This window comes from Phasianus colchicus, chromosome 1 (assembly GCF_987193195.1).
Source record: "Phasianus colchicus chromosome 1, bPhaCol1.hap1.1, whole genome shotgun sequence".
Taxonomy (NCBI): domain Eukaryota; kingdom Metazoa; phylum Chordata; class Aves; order Galliformes; family Phasianidae; genus Phasianus; species Phasianus colchicus.
Genome location: NC_143436.1, coordinates 22634451 through 22653174, shown reverse-complemented (window position 1 = coordinate 22653174; position 18724 = coordinate 22634451). Strand labels below are relative to the sequence as shown.

Genomic DNA, 18724 nt, shown 5'->3' with positions numbered 1-18724 from the left:
CCTGGAGAAGACTGAGAAGGGATCTTATCAACACTGATAAACATCTGAAGGCTAGATGTCAAGTAGGTGGGACTAGGCCAGCAGCGGGATAATGGCAATGGACACAAACTAGAACACAGGAAGTTCCATCTAAAAGTGAAAAAGTACTTTACTGTGAGGGTGACAGAGCACTGAAACAGGCTGCCCACAGAGGTTGTGGAATCTCCTCTGGAGATATTCAAAACTCACCTGGATGCTTTAATCTGTCTCACTCTAGGGAAGCTGCTTTAGCAGGGGAATTGGACTAGATGATCTCCAGAAGTCCCTTCCAAACCCTATGTTTCTGTGATTCCGCAATCAAAAACATGCAAGTAATGCTTTTCAGTAATATTACAGTTCATCTGCTGTAACTCCAATGGCACATATGTGCATCAAATATGTTACTGGATATTTGTCAGTGTAAATGCAATTAATGCAAGATCAGCTCAAATATTTTGGGGAATGACTGATAACATTCATACTTCAGCTAAACATGTAACAGGTGGGGAGAGTTGGAGGGTTTGAACAGAATGGAGCATGAGATGTTGTCTATGGTGTTAAAATATGGAGCCTGGAAGCTTCAGTAGGTTGTTTTGGATTTGCTCTCCACCAAGGCTTAACAGCAGTGACAGGGATGTTAAGAATGAAGTATGGAATAAGATACAATAACAACCTCAAAGCTATATTCATGAAGGCAAATACATCTACAGCCCTATCCTTCTTACCTGCCTAGGTAATCAAGAGACTTTTAGTAAGAAATATTTACTACCTCTGAAATCAGTAGTGCTGCACGTAACTACATCATCAGATTGTACCTGTTGTATGTCCCTTACATTCATTATTTGGTCCTTAGTTGTTTTGCATATAAAGAATAGAGAATTGGATTGGACCATTTGAGTCATTGACTTTTCTGTTTGTAATTGCATGAGAAGTGTATACCAGAAGAGTTTTAGAAACATTCCTTCATCAAAAGAGGGCAAGGGTGGCCCCTCTCTGTTTGTGTGGGCCCAATGGAAGTACTGTGCCCAGGCCTAGAGCTCCCAGCACAAGAAAGACATGAAACTTTGGAAAGGGACCAGAGAAGGACCACAGAGATGATCAGAAAAATGGAGCACCACCTTTATGAAGTAAGGTTGAGGGAGTTGGGCTTATGCAGTTTGGAGAAGGCTTTGGGGAGACCTCATTGCATCCTTCCAATACTTATGGGGATATTATGAACAGGAGGGAGACCAACTTTTTACGTGATCTGATAGTGATAGTGCTAGGGATAATGTTTTTTTTTTTTTTTTTACTAAACGAGAGGGGATTTAGATTAGACATAAGGGGAAAATTTTCAGTCAGAGGGTGATGAGGCACTGGAACAGGCTGCCCAAAGAAATTGTGAATGCCCTATCCCTGGAGATGTTTGAGGCTAGGCTGAATGGTGACCCTGGGCAGTCTGATTCAGTGGGTTCAAACTGCCCATGGCAGGTGGGTTGGAACTATATGGTCTTTAATTTCCCTCCCAACGTAAGACATTCTACAAATTCATGATTCCAACGTTACAAGCTTGTCACCATATGTTGCAAGGCATCCCTAGAAAATGATGTTAAGATTAAGAAGCTAACATTTCTGGAACAACAGGATCGCAGCTACAGCTGTGATAAATAGAAAAGTGCTCCTGAATTACTGAAAAGTGGAAACTGAAAGAAGTCTGAAAGGATTCTCCATGTAATCCAAATCTGTTTGTGAGAGGAAAAAAACAATTTATTTAATATCAGTTTCCACTATATTAAATATGTACTGGTGGAAGTGTCCTCTAGGAACTTCTCCTTAACAAGTCAGCAAACTTTCTCTTGAAAGTGCTTTCAAAGCTTATTATGCACTGATTTTATAGAAAGGATTGTTGGAAAGGGAAATCCAAAGGATAACAGCCAAGTTTGTTCTCTGTAATGCTTCTTAAAGTCAACCCTTGGCCCCCCAGAATTCAATATTTGTGTTAATTCATGAGATTTCTGGAAGAAATGATTACTAATTCACTATCTTTTCCATTCTTAGATGTCTATCTGCTATAAGGAAAAAAAAAATTACTCTCTGTACTCTGACTTCACCTTCATTAGTGCATACTGACATTTTCATTCCTCAAATCTCCTAAAAGTTCTTGATACATACTGCTACTTTTCAGAGTGACAAAGAAGGTGAATGTACAATTAAGACATTTTGAAAAGGCAATAAAATTTACTTGGCAGTTTACTTTAGCTGTATGTACTCTTTATTACTCTGAACTTGCATATTGTCAAGAAGGAAGATTTCAAATATGCAGCAGATAATACAATGCCAACTGAAATTGCAGGGAAAAGCTTGTGAAATTTCTGTTGGATTAACTCTTTACCAAGAGCAGGATAAGAAGGATTTTCTTATGTTGACTAAGCATTTCTTCCAAACCACTGATTATCCACTCTTTATGATTCTTCTCTCAGCAAAGGTCTAAAAAGTAAATTCAAAGGAAGAAATGATTCAAATATCAAATTCTGAAAATATCAAAATAAAAAAAAAATGAGACATCACTTCCCAGCCTGGATGGATCTGAAATGATGTTGTTTAGATGTGCTAAATATTGGAAGTCGTTTTTTAATTCATCCAAGTTTGAAGATGTATCTGAAAACCGCTACCACGAACACAGTTCCCAGTAAAATCCAGTGAGAAAGTTTGGGTAAGTATGGTCTGACTTGAGAGCTGTGAAGGAGACAGCACTTTTCTTTATCTTCATGGCACTCTTATTTTCAGAACTTGTAAATAGCCAAAGATTTAATTTATTCTGTGCTATAGTAAACATCCTGTATGCATGGCACTTCCAGTTCCTTCTGAAGCCTTTGCTAAGCTTTTATATGTGCTACTTTATATAACTCCAAGATAAGCCTTTTGAAGACATATAATAGAGGATGAAGTATGGTAGTAGCATGAGTCAGCTACAGTGATGTATTTGAAGAAAAGATTTGTTGACAACCAGAACAAATGGTCACATCAGTCTTGGCATTTTATATCAGCTTGATGGCATTTAGTTCCAAAGCCTTAGCAATTGGGCAAGGGCAAATATATTGGTTGTCATGACCACCATCTCAGGCAATGTTGATTGTTTCCTGTCAGATATTGGTAGAGCAGCAAGAGGCTATATTATTATCATTAATTTTAATAGCATTCCATATTTTAGTGCACTTTATGCAGAGAAATAGAGAGGATTGTGTGTTGAGCTCACTTCTACTTTTGTCAAAACCTGTGTAGAAAATGAGGGTGGCTTTGGAGATTGACACACAATTAAAGAGGAAATGGAATGTGAGGGAATACACCAAATGTGTCATCTCAGGGAAAGAAGGAAGGGCAGGAAAGAAGAGAACAACAGTTTAGCTTTCCAACGAGTGGCTTATTGATATTGGAACGGTTTATTTCTGTTGCTTCTATACTTGTACAAAAGCAGGGCAGAGAACAGCAGAAAAAAATGTGTTAAAAGAAATACTTGTTGAGGGGAGAGTGGGTAATTCTGATTTTGTAAGTAATCAGGATGAGTGGTGGAGGAAGTAGGGGCAGAGAAGGAGGAGAGAGGGGATTAATTCATTTGGTCCTTCAGCTGCTTGAATCAATGCAGTAAGGGAGGTTTGTAGGCTGACAACTAGACACAAAGATTTTAAACTAATTCTGTGCTCCCCTACACATCAAAGCAAATACTTTCTTTTCAGAAAATGGCATTTGTATGGAGATTTTTCTACTTTGCATATTGTTAAATAAATCACTGGTACATACTGAGATATCATGGTGGGATAACTAGTAATTGCCAGAGGTCTTCTGAAGGTTGTTATGAAACTAGAATTCTATTATTATTGTACACTAAATATTTATAACATGTATTGCATATTATTATTAATACATGTATTCTAGATTATATTTGTAATGATGCTTGGATTTTGGACACATTCTCTCTGTTCTCTCAGTTGTTGTGCCTTACACAGGTTTTCAGGAAAGGAGTTCACCTGCTCAGGAGGCAAGTTCTCTGGCAAGTAGTCTGCTATGGAAAAGATGTACAGTACTACTATCATCTACATCTTCTGCCTTTTAACACTATATACTATCATTCCTTAAGGATTCAACAGGCAATGGGTGACGTTAGCTCTAGATCCAGCAACATTTTAATCCAGTGCTCTGTGTTAACTGCTCACAGTTAAGAACTGCCTGATTTTGTTTGCTGACTGAGGGGAAATTTATTTATTCCCAGTAATGAGAAATTAGTTCAAACTTTCAACTTATTTTTGGGTTCTACATTATTAAGTTGGGTGCAGTTGTTCTACTGGATCTGTCCATACAGTTTAGAGAGGATGACTATTTAAGAAAAAAGTTATGTGAGATATTCAGGGGCTTTGAAGTTAAAGGAAGAATGTTCAGGCATAAGTAGAGATGCAGAAGTTTGTAAAATGAAAGAAAACGTTATTTCCACTGAAGAGTTTGTCTGTAAATAGCCTATTTAATCCTAGACCACCAAAATCTTTGTTATCCACTCTCTAACCAGGCCTACTTTAGGCTCAAAAGCCACTAATGCATGCTTGTGAAGGGACTGAATGAACATTGCTTTATGTATTCTAATATCTTGCTTCCTATTCTTTTCCTTAAAAACGGAGAGCTCTTTTCTTTCTCTTTCTTGTCAGTGACGCACTTCTGTTGAAAGAGAACATTTATATTCCTGCATTTCTATTTTGCCACACCTATAAAACATTAAAAAGGCACTAAGGAGGGGGGATGTCCTTAAATTTCATTTTAATGAAACCTACTGGTTTTCCTCTCTCTTCCCACTCCAAATAGTATCTATACCCTCTCACAACCTTGTTTACCTTTTCTGACAAATATTCTCTTTGCCAGTCATCTTCTATTTAACTGTCTCTTTTTTCAGTTCTAACGGAAAGTCAGACGGTTATGTGGAGATCATTAAATCCATTCCTCCTTATGTTCCCCCCCCTCCATTTCTTTAACATGAAGAGAACTTTGCAGAAGGCTCTGGAAAAAGCATCAAAACTTCAACTCATTTATTTTCTTGTTTATAAAAGTTGAAATAAAAAGAATACATTATATAGAGTAACTTAAAAAGATCTTAATGATAATGGAATATATACAGACATTTTCCCCTCCTGACTTTCTTTTAAGAATCTGTAGTCCGTGGACTTGAAGGATGCCATGATAAATGTTTACTATCTTTGTTGGTTTTTTTCTTTCTCTTTAATTTTATACATTTTTTGCAACTGTGAAATTTCTCTGTCTTCGGTTTCAGAGGCATCTTGAGAATCAGTATAACACATTGTTGACTTTCTGCCTGCTCTTAAAAATTCTGATCTCTATGTATTTTTTTTCTGCACTACTGATAATTTTTTAAGTGACTGAACGTGAAGCACTGTAACAAGTCATGCTTGAAAATAGATCAAGTAATCTAAAATTATGCCTTTGTTTACTTTTCATGCTCTCTTTTCTTTTGTTTCCTTAATTAGAGTCTTTTTCTAGAATTCTGTTCACTAATATAATTATACATATAGGGCAGGCAAACTTAATTATCTTACCATGGACTGCTGTGGGCCCCTCTTTGAGGGCTCTGGCATCTCAGCTCATATTTTCTCCAACATCAACTGAAAGCACAAGCTGTCATCTAAGACTGCAGCCCAACATTCTATGCAGCTTAATAGCTCTACTGACTGTTCATGTTATTTGAGCCGCATTTAAAACCTGATCTTGCTTTCACCAGGGAAATGATAGGAAAATCTAATGAAATTGAAGTACTTGGAGGTGTAAATGTAAACACATATGGAATGATATGCAGGACTAGTAAATTGTACAAGGGGAGGTTTTGAAATATCTGATTGCTTGCTCTTGGTGTCTGCTCCTTTCCTCAGGAACTATTTAAAGCATTAGCACTATAATATATACTGTTGCAGGTTGAATGTCCTTCATGAAAGTGTAGTTTCTCTAAAATCACATTAAACCTAAACGTTTTGGAACAGGTGTTTGCCTCATAGCTGTTTGGATCTGTTTTTGAAATACATTTCCCTAGTTTATATAACTGAAACACGGATTTAAAATTAATTTTAGTGCATATAAGACAAGTAGTCCTAATGCTTGATCTCTTTTCTGATCCAAGGGAAGGATTGTCTGCACCCTCTCTCCAGTATGACCTTCAAGTCTGTCCTTGTTGAAGAAAGGACACGTTACCACAGTGAGTTTAGGTTTTGATGAAGTAGCATTTTCCATTTCTCGGGAGTTTTCAGACGGACACCATAGGATGTGCATTCCTCATGTTATTCACTAGTGGTGTGAGCTACTACACAAGGAATGCAGTGTGAGGTAGAGTTGTCTCAGATTTTTTCCTGGCAACATTAGTATTCACTTTCAGCCCGACTATGTCAGCTTTTGCCTCCGAGTCATCAACACATATAAAAGTCTTCCCATAGAAATTTGTAGGCTTGGGTAATATTTATTTTCCACAAACCTTTATTTCTCCTTTCTCTCTTTTCCAGAAATGATTTGAATATAAATGAATGCCATGCTATTCTGAAGACTTTGCCATAGGTCTGTATGTTTATTTCTATTTGTCTTGTCCTAAAAAATATTTGATTTTCAACTTTTTTTTTTTTTAATTTTGTTTGTTTTTAGACATAAATCCATTCAGTGAAGACAGAATTCATTAACAACTCAGGTATTTTGTTGTTATTGAGGAACTTGCCCCTCACATGGTTTTTAACCTTAAGTTAAGTGCTAGGATAGTAGATCAAGTGTGTCAAGACAACATAAGTGGCAATGGAGCCCTACTTTTATTCTTGCGCATGCACTTCTGCAGTGTACCTGCTGAATGCAGCACATTCAAACAAGAATATTGCAATAGTCCTTTCTACTCGTAATGCAGTTTCTTATTACTGGTTAGGGATGATCTTACAGAATTTTAAACTCCACATCCTTAACCCCAGAGTTTCCAAGAAAAGAAAATGCAATGGAGAGCAGATGAAATTGTATGTGCTACAGATCACCTCTCTGTATTGGAGCCATTGTGATTCTTCCAAAAGCTTTTAGTCAAAAGGTTAAAGAAGGTAAGAATGTTTCTGTCTTCATCTTGCCATAAAGGCCTGTTACACTTCCTTTTTCTTTGCTCTCTGAAGGAAAAAGAAAAACATTTTTTTTTCCTGAAATGTTTTTCCTGTTCTTCCAAGCTTCAATTTCTGAGGATAAATGATAAATGAAGAATTTGCTGCTATGTTCTTTAAAGAAGTTTTGAATTTTATGTGATGTATTTACTTCTAACTGTAAATCTAATTAAAATTTTCTGCCATATATAAGAGCAAAATACTCAACTGTATTTTCAGAAATAGAGTAAGGTACATGTAAAGGACTCCTGACAGTCATTTTTTCTCTACATCAGTAGTGCTACACCTCCTAAAAGCCTGCCTTTTTGTATTAGAGAAGGCCGAATACAGTTTCTTAGGAGCTATTGTAGGCATGAGGAGGGTCTAAATGCACTTTATTTTGGGAAAAAATACTTCACTCATTGGAATAAAAAGAAGCTTGGATGGCTAAGCATACTGGTGACCTAGTGCCATGTTAGACTATACTGAATTCTTCATAGAATCATAGAATCACAAGGTTGGAAACAACCTATAAGATTACCTAGTCCAACCGTCTTCTCATTACCATTGCTACCGCAAGCTACTAAACCATATCTCGCAGCTCCTCATCCAGGCACCTCTTGAACACTGCCAGGGACGGCGACTCCACCACCTCCCTGGGCAGCCATTCCAGTGCCTGACCACTCTCTGAGAGAAAAAGTTTTTCCTCATGTCCAACCTAAACCTCCTCTGGTACAACTTGTGGCCATTTCCTCGGGTCCTGTTTGTTGCCTGGGAGAAGAGGCCAAACCCCTCCTCATCACAACCTCCCTTCAGGAAGTTGTAGAGTGCAATGAGGTCTCCCCTGAGCTCCTCTTCTCCGGACTAAACAATCCCAGCTCCCTCAGCCGCTCTTCGTAAGATCTGTGCTCCAGACCCCTCACCAGTTTCATTGCCCTTCTCTGGACACGCTCCAGGGCCTCAACGTCTTTCCTGTAGTGAGGGGCCCAAAACTGAACACAGTACTTGAGGTGCGGCCTCACCAGTGCTGAGTACAGGGGGATGATCACCTCCCTGCTCCTGCTGGCCACACTATTTCTAATGCAGGCCAGGATGCCATTGGCCCTCTTGGCCACCTGGGCACACTGCTGGCTTACGTTCAGCTGAGCATCAACCAACACCCCCAGGTCCCTTTCCTCTTCACAGTCATCCAACCACTCGTCCCCAAGCTTGTAGTGCTGCATGGGATTGCTGTAGCCAAAGTGCAGGACCCGACACTTGGCCTTGTTGAACCTCATCCCATTCACCTCAGCCCTAGATCGCTCTGAAGGGCCTCCCTACCCTCAGGAAGAACAACACCACCTCCCAGCTTGGTGTCATCTGCAAACGTACTGAGGGTACACTCAATCCCCTCATCTAGGTCATCAATAAAGATATTAAACAAGATAGGCCCCAGTACTAACCCCTGGGGGACACCACTTGAAACAGTTCGCCAGCTGGACTTCACTCCATTAACCACTATCTGTTGGGCACGGCCCTCTAGCCAGTTTCTTACCCAAGGAAGAATATACCTGTCCAGGCCACGGGCAGCCAGTTTCCCCAGAAGAATCCTGTGAGAGACCGTGTCAAAGGCTTTGCTGAAGTCTAGGTAGACTACATAACAGCCTTTCCCTCATCTACCAGTCTGGTCACCCTGAAGTAGAAGGAGATGAGGTTGGTCAAGCACGACCTGCCTTTCATGAACCCATGCTGGCTGGGCCTGATCCCCTGGATGCCATGCACGTGCCGTGTGATCTCACCCAAGATGATTTGCTCCATAACTTTCCCTGGTACTGAGGTCAGGCTAACAGGCTTATAGTTCCCTGGATCCTCCTTACGGCCCTTCTTGAAGATGGGAGTCACATCAGCAAGCCTCCAATCTTCTGGGACCTTTCCATTTAACCAGGAGCGCTGATAGATGGCTGAGAGCGGCTCAGCAATCACCCCCGCCAGCTCCCTCAGCACCCAAGAGTGTAGCCCATCTGGTCCCATGGACTTGTGACAGTCCAGATGGAGGAGGAGCTCTTGACTGTCTCCACCTGAATTGCTGGGGGTATATTCTGGGTAACGTCCCAGACTTCCAGATCAGGGCATAAAATGTCCAGAGGATAACTGATCTGGCTATTAAAGGCTGATGTAAAGAAGGCATTGAGGACCTCAGCCTTCTCCTTGTCCTCAGTGGCCACATTCCCTGCTGCATCAAGTAAAGGATGAAAATTATCCTTGGTTCTTCTTTTACCGTTAATATATTTATAAAAGGATTTTTTATTGTCTTTAACTGCAGTGGCCAATCTGAGTTCAAGTTGGGCTTTTGCCTTCCTCACTTCCTCCCTGCATATCTTAGCTACTTCCCTGTAATCTCCCCAGAGGACATAGACTCTCTTTTTCTCCCAGAGTCTCAACAGTAGTTCCCGGTTCATCCACACCAGTCGTCTTCCCCTACAGCTCGTTTTATGGCACCTGGGGACAGCCTGTTCTTGCACCTTTAAGATTTCCATCTTGAGGAGCGTCCAGGCTTTCTGGACCCCTTTACCCTTAAGAAGCAGCTCCCAAGGGACTTGTGCTACAAGCGCCCTGAACAGATCAAAGTCCGCTCTCTGGAAGCTCAAGAAAGTAGTTTTGCTTGTCACTCTTTTGACATCTCCAAGAATAGAGAATTCTACAGTTCCATGGTTGCTCTGCCCAAGATGGTCCCCAACCTTCACTTCTCCCACCCGTCCTTCTCTGTTAGTGAAGACCAGTCTAGCAGGGCACCACCCCTGATAGGCTCTCCTGCCAGTTGCATAAGGAAACTATCTTCCACATAGTCAAGAAACCTCCTGGACTACTTCCTGTGTGCTGTATTATACTTCCAACATATATCAGGGAATTTGAAGTCTCCCATGAGAACAAATGCTGGCGAACGCGTGACTTCCGCGAGCTGTTCATAGAATGCTTCATCCAATTCTTCATCCTGATTAGGCAGTCTATAGCAGTCCCCCACCAAGATGTCGCCCCTACAGGCCTTCCCCCTGATCCTTACCCATGGACACTCAAATCTGTTATTCCCAACCCCAAGCTCTTCAACATCAAAACAGTCTTCAGTATAAAAGGCCACACCACCACCCTTCTTTCCACGGCTATCCCTTCTGAAGATCTTGTAGCCATCTATCACAGCACTCCAGTCATGGGAGTGGTCCCACCATGTTTCGGTAATAGCAACAAGGTCATAATTAGCCTGACTCACAATCGCTTCCAACTCTTCCTGCTTCCAACTCTTCTTCGCTTCCAACTCTTCCTTCTTAGTTGCTTATGTTAAGCAAGATTAATAGAACATAATTATAGCAACCAGCAGGGATATAATTTCAAGCCATACAACAAGATATCAAACAGAGGAGATGGAATGGAAAGTTTATTGTTGAATTGTTGAATGGAATTTTTTGACTACAATCAGTCTTTTGCAATCACTCCTTTTAAAAGAATGTGTCTTCATGAATCATGACCCATGCTAGGCTCAGAGGCAACAATTCCAGTTTCTAAACAGAAATCTCAGAATGTCCCCACGGTTAGCAGACATGACATGAGAAACAACACGAGATAAACAGTAAGTCTATGAATGCTGCCATCAGTGTTTGTAAATGTACATAAAAATTTCCGTGTGAATTATGAATAGGCCTTTTCTCCCATTTTTTAACTGGGAATGCATTTGGCATATCTCTAAGTCTGGGGATTATAAGATTTGTCCTTCTCCCTTTTATCATTTAATTAATTTGTTAAGTAATATGCTTATGCTGTCTCTTTCTCCAACTCATACATAATACTGAAATATTTGAGGTACAGTTCTGGAAGTTAAACGTGTACTTGTTTTCTAAGTATTCTACTCCAAGTGAAGACTTCAGTCCAATGGAAGCGTAACCTTCCAAAGTAAACAGTGAACTTATTGAGCTTAATTGGAGATGACATTTGCTTAATCCTCTGAAAATCCTTACAATTCCAGTGCCCAAGAGAGCCCCCCAAAAAAGGAAAAAGAATATCCCTCTAAGTGTCAGTTGTACTTCACATCAGAATGGTTTGAGTCAATTATCATTCCCTGAAGACAGCTCTAGTACCATATCACTTGTAAAGCTTGATCTCTGGTTGCTTTTTTGAGCTGCCTTTTTAGTATACTTCATTACAGCCACTCTAAATACTGTTTGCTAAGAAGCTCAGTATCAGTGATGCAGTTCTCCGCCAAGCAGGAATACAATATTTTAGGAGCAGGAATGAACAAAGGAGGGAGACAACTAAGGGAACTGAATCTTCTGGCCTAATTACATAGCCTGATGTGAAGAATGTTTTGCCTCATGAGAAGAGGAAAGAGAAGCTGCACTTAAAGAGGAAATTGCTCTCTTCATCCCCATCAGCATTGTGATTACAATATGCTCATGAAAGGAGCTGCCCACTGACATGTGCTGATACCCTGATTACACCAGCAAGGATTGTGTGTTGATCTACACAAAATAAGAGCTCATTCAGTGCACTGTAGATATGTACACTCTTTTCTGATGTTCTCATCACAGGTTCAGGCAGTGCACCACAACTCAAATCCTAGTTTTGACTGAGTACTTCTGTGATTCAAGGTGAAAAGCCTTAAATTCTTGTATTTCATACTCACGGTAATCCTCTGCAGCAACTTTGGGGGCAGTAATAATGTAGACAGTTCAGAACCATTTAAAATCATAAGTGATACCCTAAAAATAATCCAATTATATTTTAATGGCAATATTGGATTGGGGTTTTTTAAATTATTTTATGCTTTTGAGTCTTCAAAATTAATTACTGTAATATACTTGAGCTCTTGCTTTATTCCCTTGCAATTATATATTTAAAACTGTGCTTTATTTGTAATTGAGCTTGATCTCTCAGCTAATAACCCATCTCTTAAAGTCATGTAAGAAGCATTTTCAGGTGCCGTATGACTTACAATGACAATGATAGTTGGGGAAGAAAAACTCAGCTTCAGCTTCAGCTGATCCAGATGCCTAATCACTGTCACCATGCAGAAATGCACATACTAAGCACAAAAAAAGCTTCGGTCACATAGGAAACATTGCAATTCAACAAAGAAAAAAAAGATGAGTCTTGGAGGTTCTGGATCCCACTTAACTTACCCAAAACAACGCAGAGCATCCCAGAGACTGTACTATCCTGTGTGTTTGAAACAGAAATGAATCTAAATACCAACAGCAGATTCAGTCACAATCCTGTTGATGGTTTTTGGTTATGTGTTTGTTGTTTGTTTTTTAAATAGTGATCTCTTTCCCAAAGACCTTTTGAAACAGGTTTTGCTCTTCTTGTAACACCACAGAATAAAAATGAAAAAATCTCGAAAGAGGATAGTTCCATATATTTTTAATTACATCACACTTACTAGACTATGTTTTGCTAGCAAGTGAAGAAACTTTTTTTTTACTTTCCAAAATAAAATACTTTCATTGTTAAATGATTTGTCTTTAATATTCTTTTCACATTTTGTTCTCTTTCTTGAGATTTTAAAGTTAATCTGGGAATTATGAATTCTTAGAGTTTAATTTGATTAGGTTGTTTTTGGTTTTTAGTCTTATCCAACTTCTTCCACGATTTATGCAATTTGTCTACAATATTTAAAGTTCAGCACTGGAGTGGTAACCAATTAGGGGAAAGTAATGGAAGTAATACAAATGGAAATGAAAATGTGGATCCTGAATTCGCAGATCACAGTATTCTATTGGGCTGCTGGGGAAGATGTATTTCTTGAGCCACTAGCTTAATATTAATTGAATCACAAAGAATTTACATCTTACCAGAAGCAACACATAAGGAAGCCATATTATTCCATTCTAGAATAAGAAAATGATGACTTTGCCTGGAGTTTGCTCAAAAATGTGTAGAAGTTGTCACTAGAAGCATAAATTCGGGAACTTAAATCCTGAGTAGCAGAAAACTTCTCAATCTCCTTAGGATCATTAGAGAATAAACACCTCAGGGACTGAGATACCAGAATTCAACACTCAGATCTCATTGTTTTCTGAAGAAATAAATGCTATTGTCCTCATATTCAAGAAGAGGAAAAGTGGAAAGAGAAGATGTGAAAAAAAGAACTAGAAAAGCTCTGCTGAGTGCCTGTGTTGTGCTCAGGTCATGAGGCACATGGGCATTAACTTGTCTGTTGCATGAAAGATGAAATTTTCATCGCATATTTGATCCAGCACATATAAGAAAAAGCAGGTGAAGAGACAACTCCTTCCTATGCTATGTTCATAAGGTATGGCAGGTGGATTCCTCCTTGCATTTCCCTTCTATACCTTTTCTTCACTTTCTACATCATAGATGATCAAATGAAGAACCAGAAATTGTTTTTTGATTTTCAAGGATGTGCAAGCTGATATACACACTTTCTTCTGCGGTGATGAATTTCATTCACAAAGCGCATTATTCAACTGATTTAAGTAGTAAAAATTGTACAATAAAACATGATTTTTTTCCTTGCACCTTAATGAGTGACTATCCTTACAATGCTTGAAGTAAAGGATCAGAAAAAGAGTAAAAAACAATTGTAAATTGTAAAATACAATTAGTTTAAAATTCTAAAATGTAGTATATCAACAGAAGAAAAATCTTTAAACTGAATGTGAGCATCTTAGTTTTCAAATTTTAAATAGTTTAATTAGAGCTATATAATGCAAACACGAACTTTGTTACATGATTGACTAACCTAGTGTTTAACAATTTGAGCTGCTATAACAAATATTAATAAGTTCCAATTAATCAATTCTGTGTTGTAATATTTTCCTTCAGTCGTACTGAGTGTTCAAGTCTCAAGGAAAAAAGGCAAAATTTCCCCTGCTATTATTGTGGCACTCCTTTGCATAAAATCATAATTTTCCAAGAATTTGAATACTTTCAAAGATTTACATCTTCCATATTGACCATGATAGTGAGCCAGCAAAATGCAATTAAAAAAATTTTCTCATCTTTTTTTTAATGCAATGTATACATTTGTATTCTCTTTTTCCATCTTACGCATCAGTGAACGTTTTATTAGCACTTAGCAAGAAAAAGGGCAAAAAATTCAGCAACATAAGGACCAGCTATTAGTTGATCTACTCAACACCTGCATCTCCCTTGAACACATTCTTACAAATGCTTTCACCAAAGAAAAAAGAGGAAAGTGAGTTTCTTGAAATGTAAAAAATGCATTAATTCTCATCTTTTGAATTAAAATATGGCCCAGAATCAATAAGTGGAAGCTGAATGAAATTCTCACTGGATAACTATTTCTGAGAATGGCTATGCTGCAATTTTATGACAGTGGTTAAAATAAATGTATAAATAATTCTCCATGAAATAATTTATGTTCACATTCTGTCTCTGAAAAACAGCAATTTTCACAACAGAAAAAATGCCAAAAACCTGCTTTGAATTTCAAAACTGTAAGTCACCTTCTGTTCAGAATTAAATATGTTTTCCTTTTTGAAATACATAAATGTCACCAGTGGAGGGAACCTATTCTTGGAAACTGTTCTGGACAATTTATTTTTGCTGATGTAGTCTCCTACCTTTAAATATTTACTGAAATGCTGAACTTCTCAGTTCAGTCTTCATTGAAAGTATTTTTTTACAAGTAGTTCCATCAGTGTCTGATCTTTCATTGGTCGTGTCAAGGGTTTACTCATACATTTTTGATCTTCCTGCATTTGTTTGTTTGCAATATTCTTAGATTCTCAGTATTTTTAAAAAATTGCTATCTAAAAACATTTAATTATTTTCAGGAACTACTTTTCTCCCCAGAGTGTGGAGATGCACTGGTAGATTAACCTAATGTATTGTGTTTTAAAGAAGGTTTATCCAGTCATTTGCTTTGCACTTGTTCATTTTATGGACAAAGATAGCTATGTATAGAACTGCAATATCCACTGGTGCTACCTGATTTTCCTGTCAACAAAGAAAATCTACAAATATGCTTAATGTCCTTTTAAATGAGTTAATTGCAGGTCTCCATATGAATACCTGTATGCAGATAATGAATTTTGATAGCCTAGCTGTATATTTGTACTATTCAGACATGTTTTGCAGGTTTGTTTGCATGGACATGACCTTGCATTTCTGTTTATAGATGGAAATTAGGTTGATGTGTACCTGATTCCAAAGTTACATCGAGTCAGGAATTTTTTTACTTCATTGTTGGAATAGGTTGATGCAGGGAAAAAAAAAACAACCCTAAGAAATTTATGGGATCTAATTTCTTCTTCAATACTTGTTCTTTAATTACTGTGTATGCTACTCCTTGGAAAATAATTTATAGCCTGCAAGCTGGAAAAATGCATTACCTCTTATTTAGCTCATTCATTAGAGTTTGGCAAATGAGCATCAGGTTCACTATTGAACAGAAATTGAAGTTGTCAGAGCAATGCACTTGGGAATTGGTTATGGAAAGTAAGACAGTTTTGTCTTTAATGAATATTATGTGATCATTGGCTTTGTTGTTCACATGGGACAAAGAAATCACCTTTAGTAGATTACACAGCTAAACCAATTTACATAATAACATCATATGCATTAAAAATACATTGCCCTTGTGGAGGCAGGGTTCAACAGTTGGAGCGATAAAAATAACTACTACAAACCAGTATTTCCCAGTGACACAGATCAGTAGGGATCATGGAATTCTCTCAGACATCTTTAGTAGATTTCAGCACTAAACCAATTTCCTGAAGCACATTATGCACTTTGAAAGAGTTTGCTTTTTGACTCAAACATGGCTCTCTCAGGAGGCAAGTTAAAATGTATTTAATTCTATCAAAACTTTTCCTACTAACTCATATCACAAGGGATTGTATAATCCTATGAAAATTGTCATTATGGAGGAAAATTGATCAGTAAACTAATATCTCTAAATAGGCTGTTACGCTTGGAGCATACGTATGGATAATATTAATAATTCTTCTAAGTAGTCAACTGTGACTTGTATCCTGTACACAGGTAAGTTCTTGAGAAGTAAACTAGCACAGACTTGTATTAGTTTCAGCATGTATTTTGGATCATAATATCAGTCTCAAAGAAGGATTTAATTATGTTTGTGAATCATTTATTTTTCTGTATAAGAAGTATAAGAATGCTGGGATAGATCAAGGACTGGATTCATGAAATGATTTTGGATTCCTTATGTTCTTTCCTACAATAATTAGAAATTATATGATTTATTTCCTTTGTAAATAATGGTCTCCAAGAACAGAATTCAAGGTGCCCTTCTCAGTTACCAACTGAGAGGATAGGAAGCAATCACATGCAGAGATTTTTTTAAACCAATTTGTGGGATACTGGGGAAAGAGTTGAGTAAATAAATTCTGTCTTTCTTGTTTATCTAGTCAGCAGACTCTTGAGGGGAATTACCCAGAAGCATCCTGCACCAGTCTACGTCATGAATAGACTTCACTATCCCACAGCAACACTTCTACATTGGTCCTTATAATGAAGAATTTTGAGTTAGGCTAGAAAAAGTAATAGGTGACTTCAGGATTGAGGCTAGATTATATCTCCCCTACAAAGTTAAGTAGGGAAAAATTTAAAAAGCTTAATAAGAATTGACAGGTAAAGGCTAAGAAACGTGACGAGGAGCGTACTTTTACCCATATGTTGTTACTGCACTAATACTGAGATTATTCCCTAGTGTTAGCAGGCTACAAACACAGTTATCATGGCTCAGGTTTTCTTACAGAGACAGAAAGAGACCCTCTCACCCAGGGAGGAGGTGAAAATGTTTCATAATTTCTTATAAGTTCTCCAATATACAACTTGTATGTTTAGCAGTAGATTTCAATAAATTTCTTCTGAGCGTGATTTGCCAGTCCTTTATTCTTGGGCCTTCCTATTACAGACCTGACTTGTTTTGGCTGAACCGTGGTCAGATTGTTACCATATTTTCATTTTCATTACAGTCCCCTCTGCGGGGTCCCCATCTGTGCAGCAGACTCAGTAGGAAGGTGTGACCACACTTCAACTGCTTCCTTCCTATATTTTTGCAAACATTTACCTTTTTTTTCCCTACAAAATAAACAAAGAAACAAACAAACAAAAAAACTCAGATGGAAAGTGATTTGGCTAGTTTAATTGCATATAAAGGTCATTTCTATAGAATTTCTTAATTTTGAATGCCACATCACCTAACTACACAATAGTATGTGTATATGTGTGTTTGCATTTAATTACATTTTTCCATTTGTAATTCGACATTGTAGAATTACAAATGCAGAAACCTTTATTTTATGAAAACTAAGGAAATTACTCCAGTGATTTTTTCAGAGTATTAATTCCAGACTTCAGAATTCTTTATATTAACAGATGCCTAATGGAGTACGTAAATTTCAGGATTTAGCTTCATCAACTTCATCAGCAGTTTCATATCTATTTCACTCTATCTATCAATTTCTCTATCTATGTTCATAGAATTTACATCTATATCTGTCTATCTATGTATCTGTACAAGTGTAATCCAACCTTGTGTGCTGTTAGCCCTTTTGTGAACAGAGAAGGCAAGAATTTGGAGTGAAATACACAGGCAATAGTAAATGCATAGTCTGATTTACTACTGCTCACATCAGTTGATCTCATTAAACAATTTTGCAGGAAAAAAAAAAAAAAGTTTTCTGAAGTGAGGAAAATGCATGTTCTCCTTCAGATTTCCTTTGTATCCCAGCTTTGATGTTCCAAATATTTTGGGGATGTTTTTTGAAATATTGTTCTATCTGTACTAATTATTTCTACATCCTAGACTTTTCCAGCAGTGACCATCATGCCAAAATAAATTACTGGGCTCTGCACTAGAGTTAATGTTGATTAATCAAAAGAATTTAACCAATCTTTTTGTCTCTCAGAGCAAAAAAAGAAATGTGAACTCTAGAAAGTAACTTTTTAAAAATGAAAGGCTGTACAAATAGAACTGTGGTGAGAAATTTTGATGTGAGCTTAATGTTGCATTTGAAAACAGCCTGGTCGTACAAAGTGTGATGGATGATGGATTACCAGACTCAGCTTCTACTTCAATGCTTTCCTGTTTGATACCTGTGGTCTGTGAACTGTGATGAGCAGCTAAGGAGCTTTTAGATTAGACAAAAAGACTGATACACTGTGATCTATACCTGTAATATTGCACTTTGCAAGGAAACATTAAAGGATTTTTGTTCTTTTTCTGAAATAATACTTTCCTGGTGTTAGTTTGTGCTCAGGTTCAGACTCCAGAAAATGGCACATTTTTTTGCCAGATACTGTGTGATTCTTTTCTTAGGACATGAAAACATGGTACATCTATTATCAGCTTTCCTGTCCTTGGAAGTGTGGTGGCCCATGTTCCAAAGACAGTGCTTGGTTAAATATTTTAAATGCATTTAAATAAATAAATACTTCAAGGGTAATTTTTCATAAATGCAGAGACAGGTATCCTCTCTCTGGACAAAGCTGCCCTAGATTTTTGATTGGTTACATTACCTGTAGTTGCAACCCATTTTAATTTCCCTGAACTCCCCCGCTGAAGAGTAGTCCTTGCAAAAAGGACTCTCTTTCTCCAGAGC

The 18724-nt window shown here is 37.8% G+C and overlaps 1 long non-coding RNA gene across 3 annotated transcripts; it reads left to right on the top strand.

Moving 5' to 3' along the window:
* Positions 1 to 260: 260 nt before the first annotated feature.
* Positions 261 to 16921, top strand: LOC116244295 (uncharacterized). 3 transcript variants are annotated; one of them, XR_016464939.1, is made up of 6 exons: positions 261 to 350; positions 2478 to 2710; positions 6167 to 6241; positions 6543 to 6594; positions 6990 to 7109; positions 16526 to 16921. It is a non-coding gene; the product is annotated as an uncharacterized LOC116244295 (long non-coding RNA). The 3 variants fall into 3 exon arrangements; XR_004170156.2 differs by lacking the exon at positions 261 to 350 and adding an exon at positions 1059 to 1145; XR_016464937.1 differs by lacking the exons at positions 261 to 350; positions 16526 to 16921 and adding an exon at positions 1059 to 1145 and having other exon boundaries at positions 6990 to 7230.
* The last annotated feature ends 1803 nt before the right edge of the window (positions 16922 to 18724 follow it).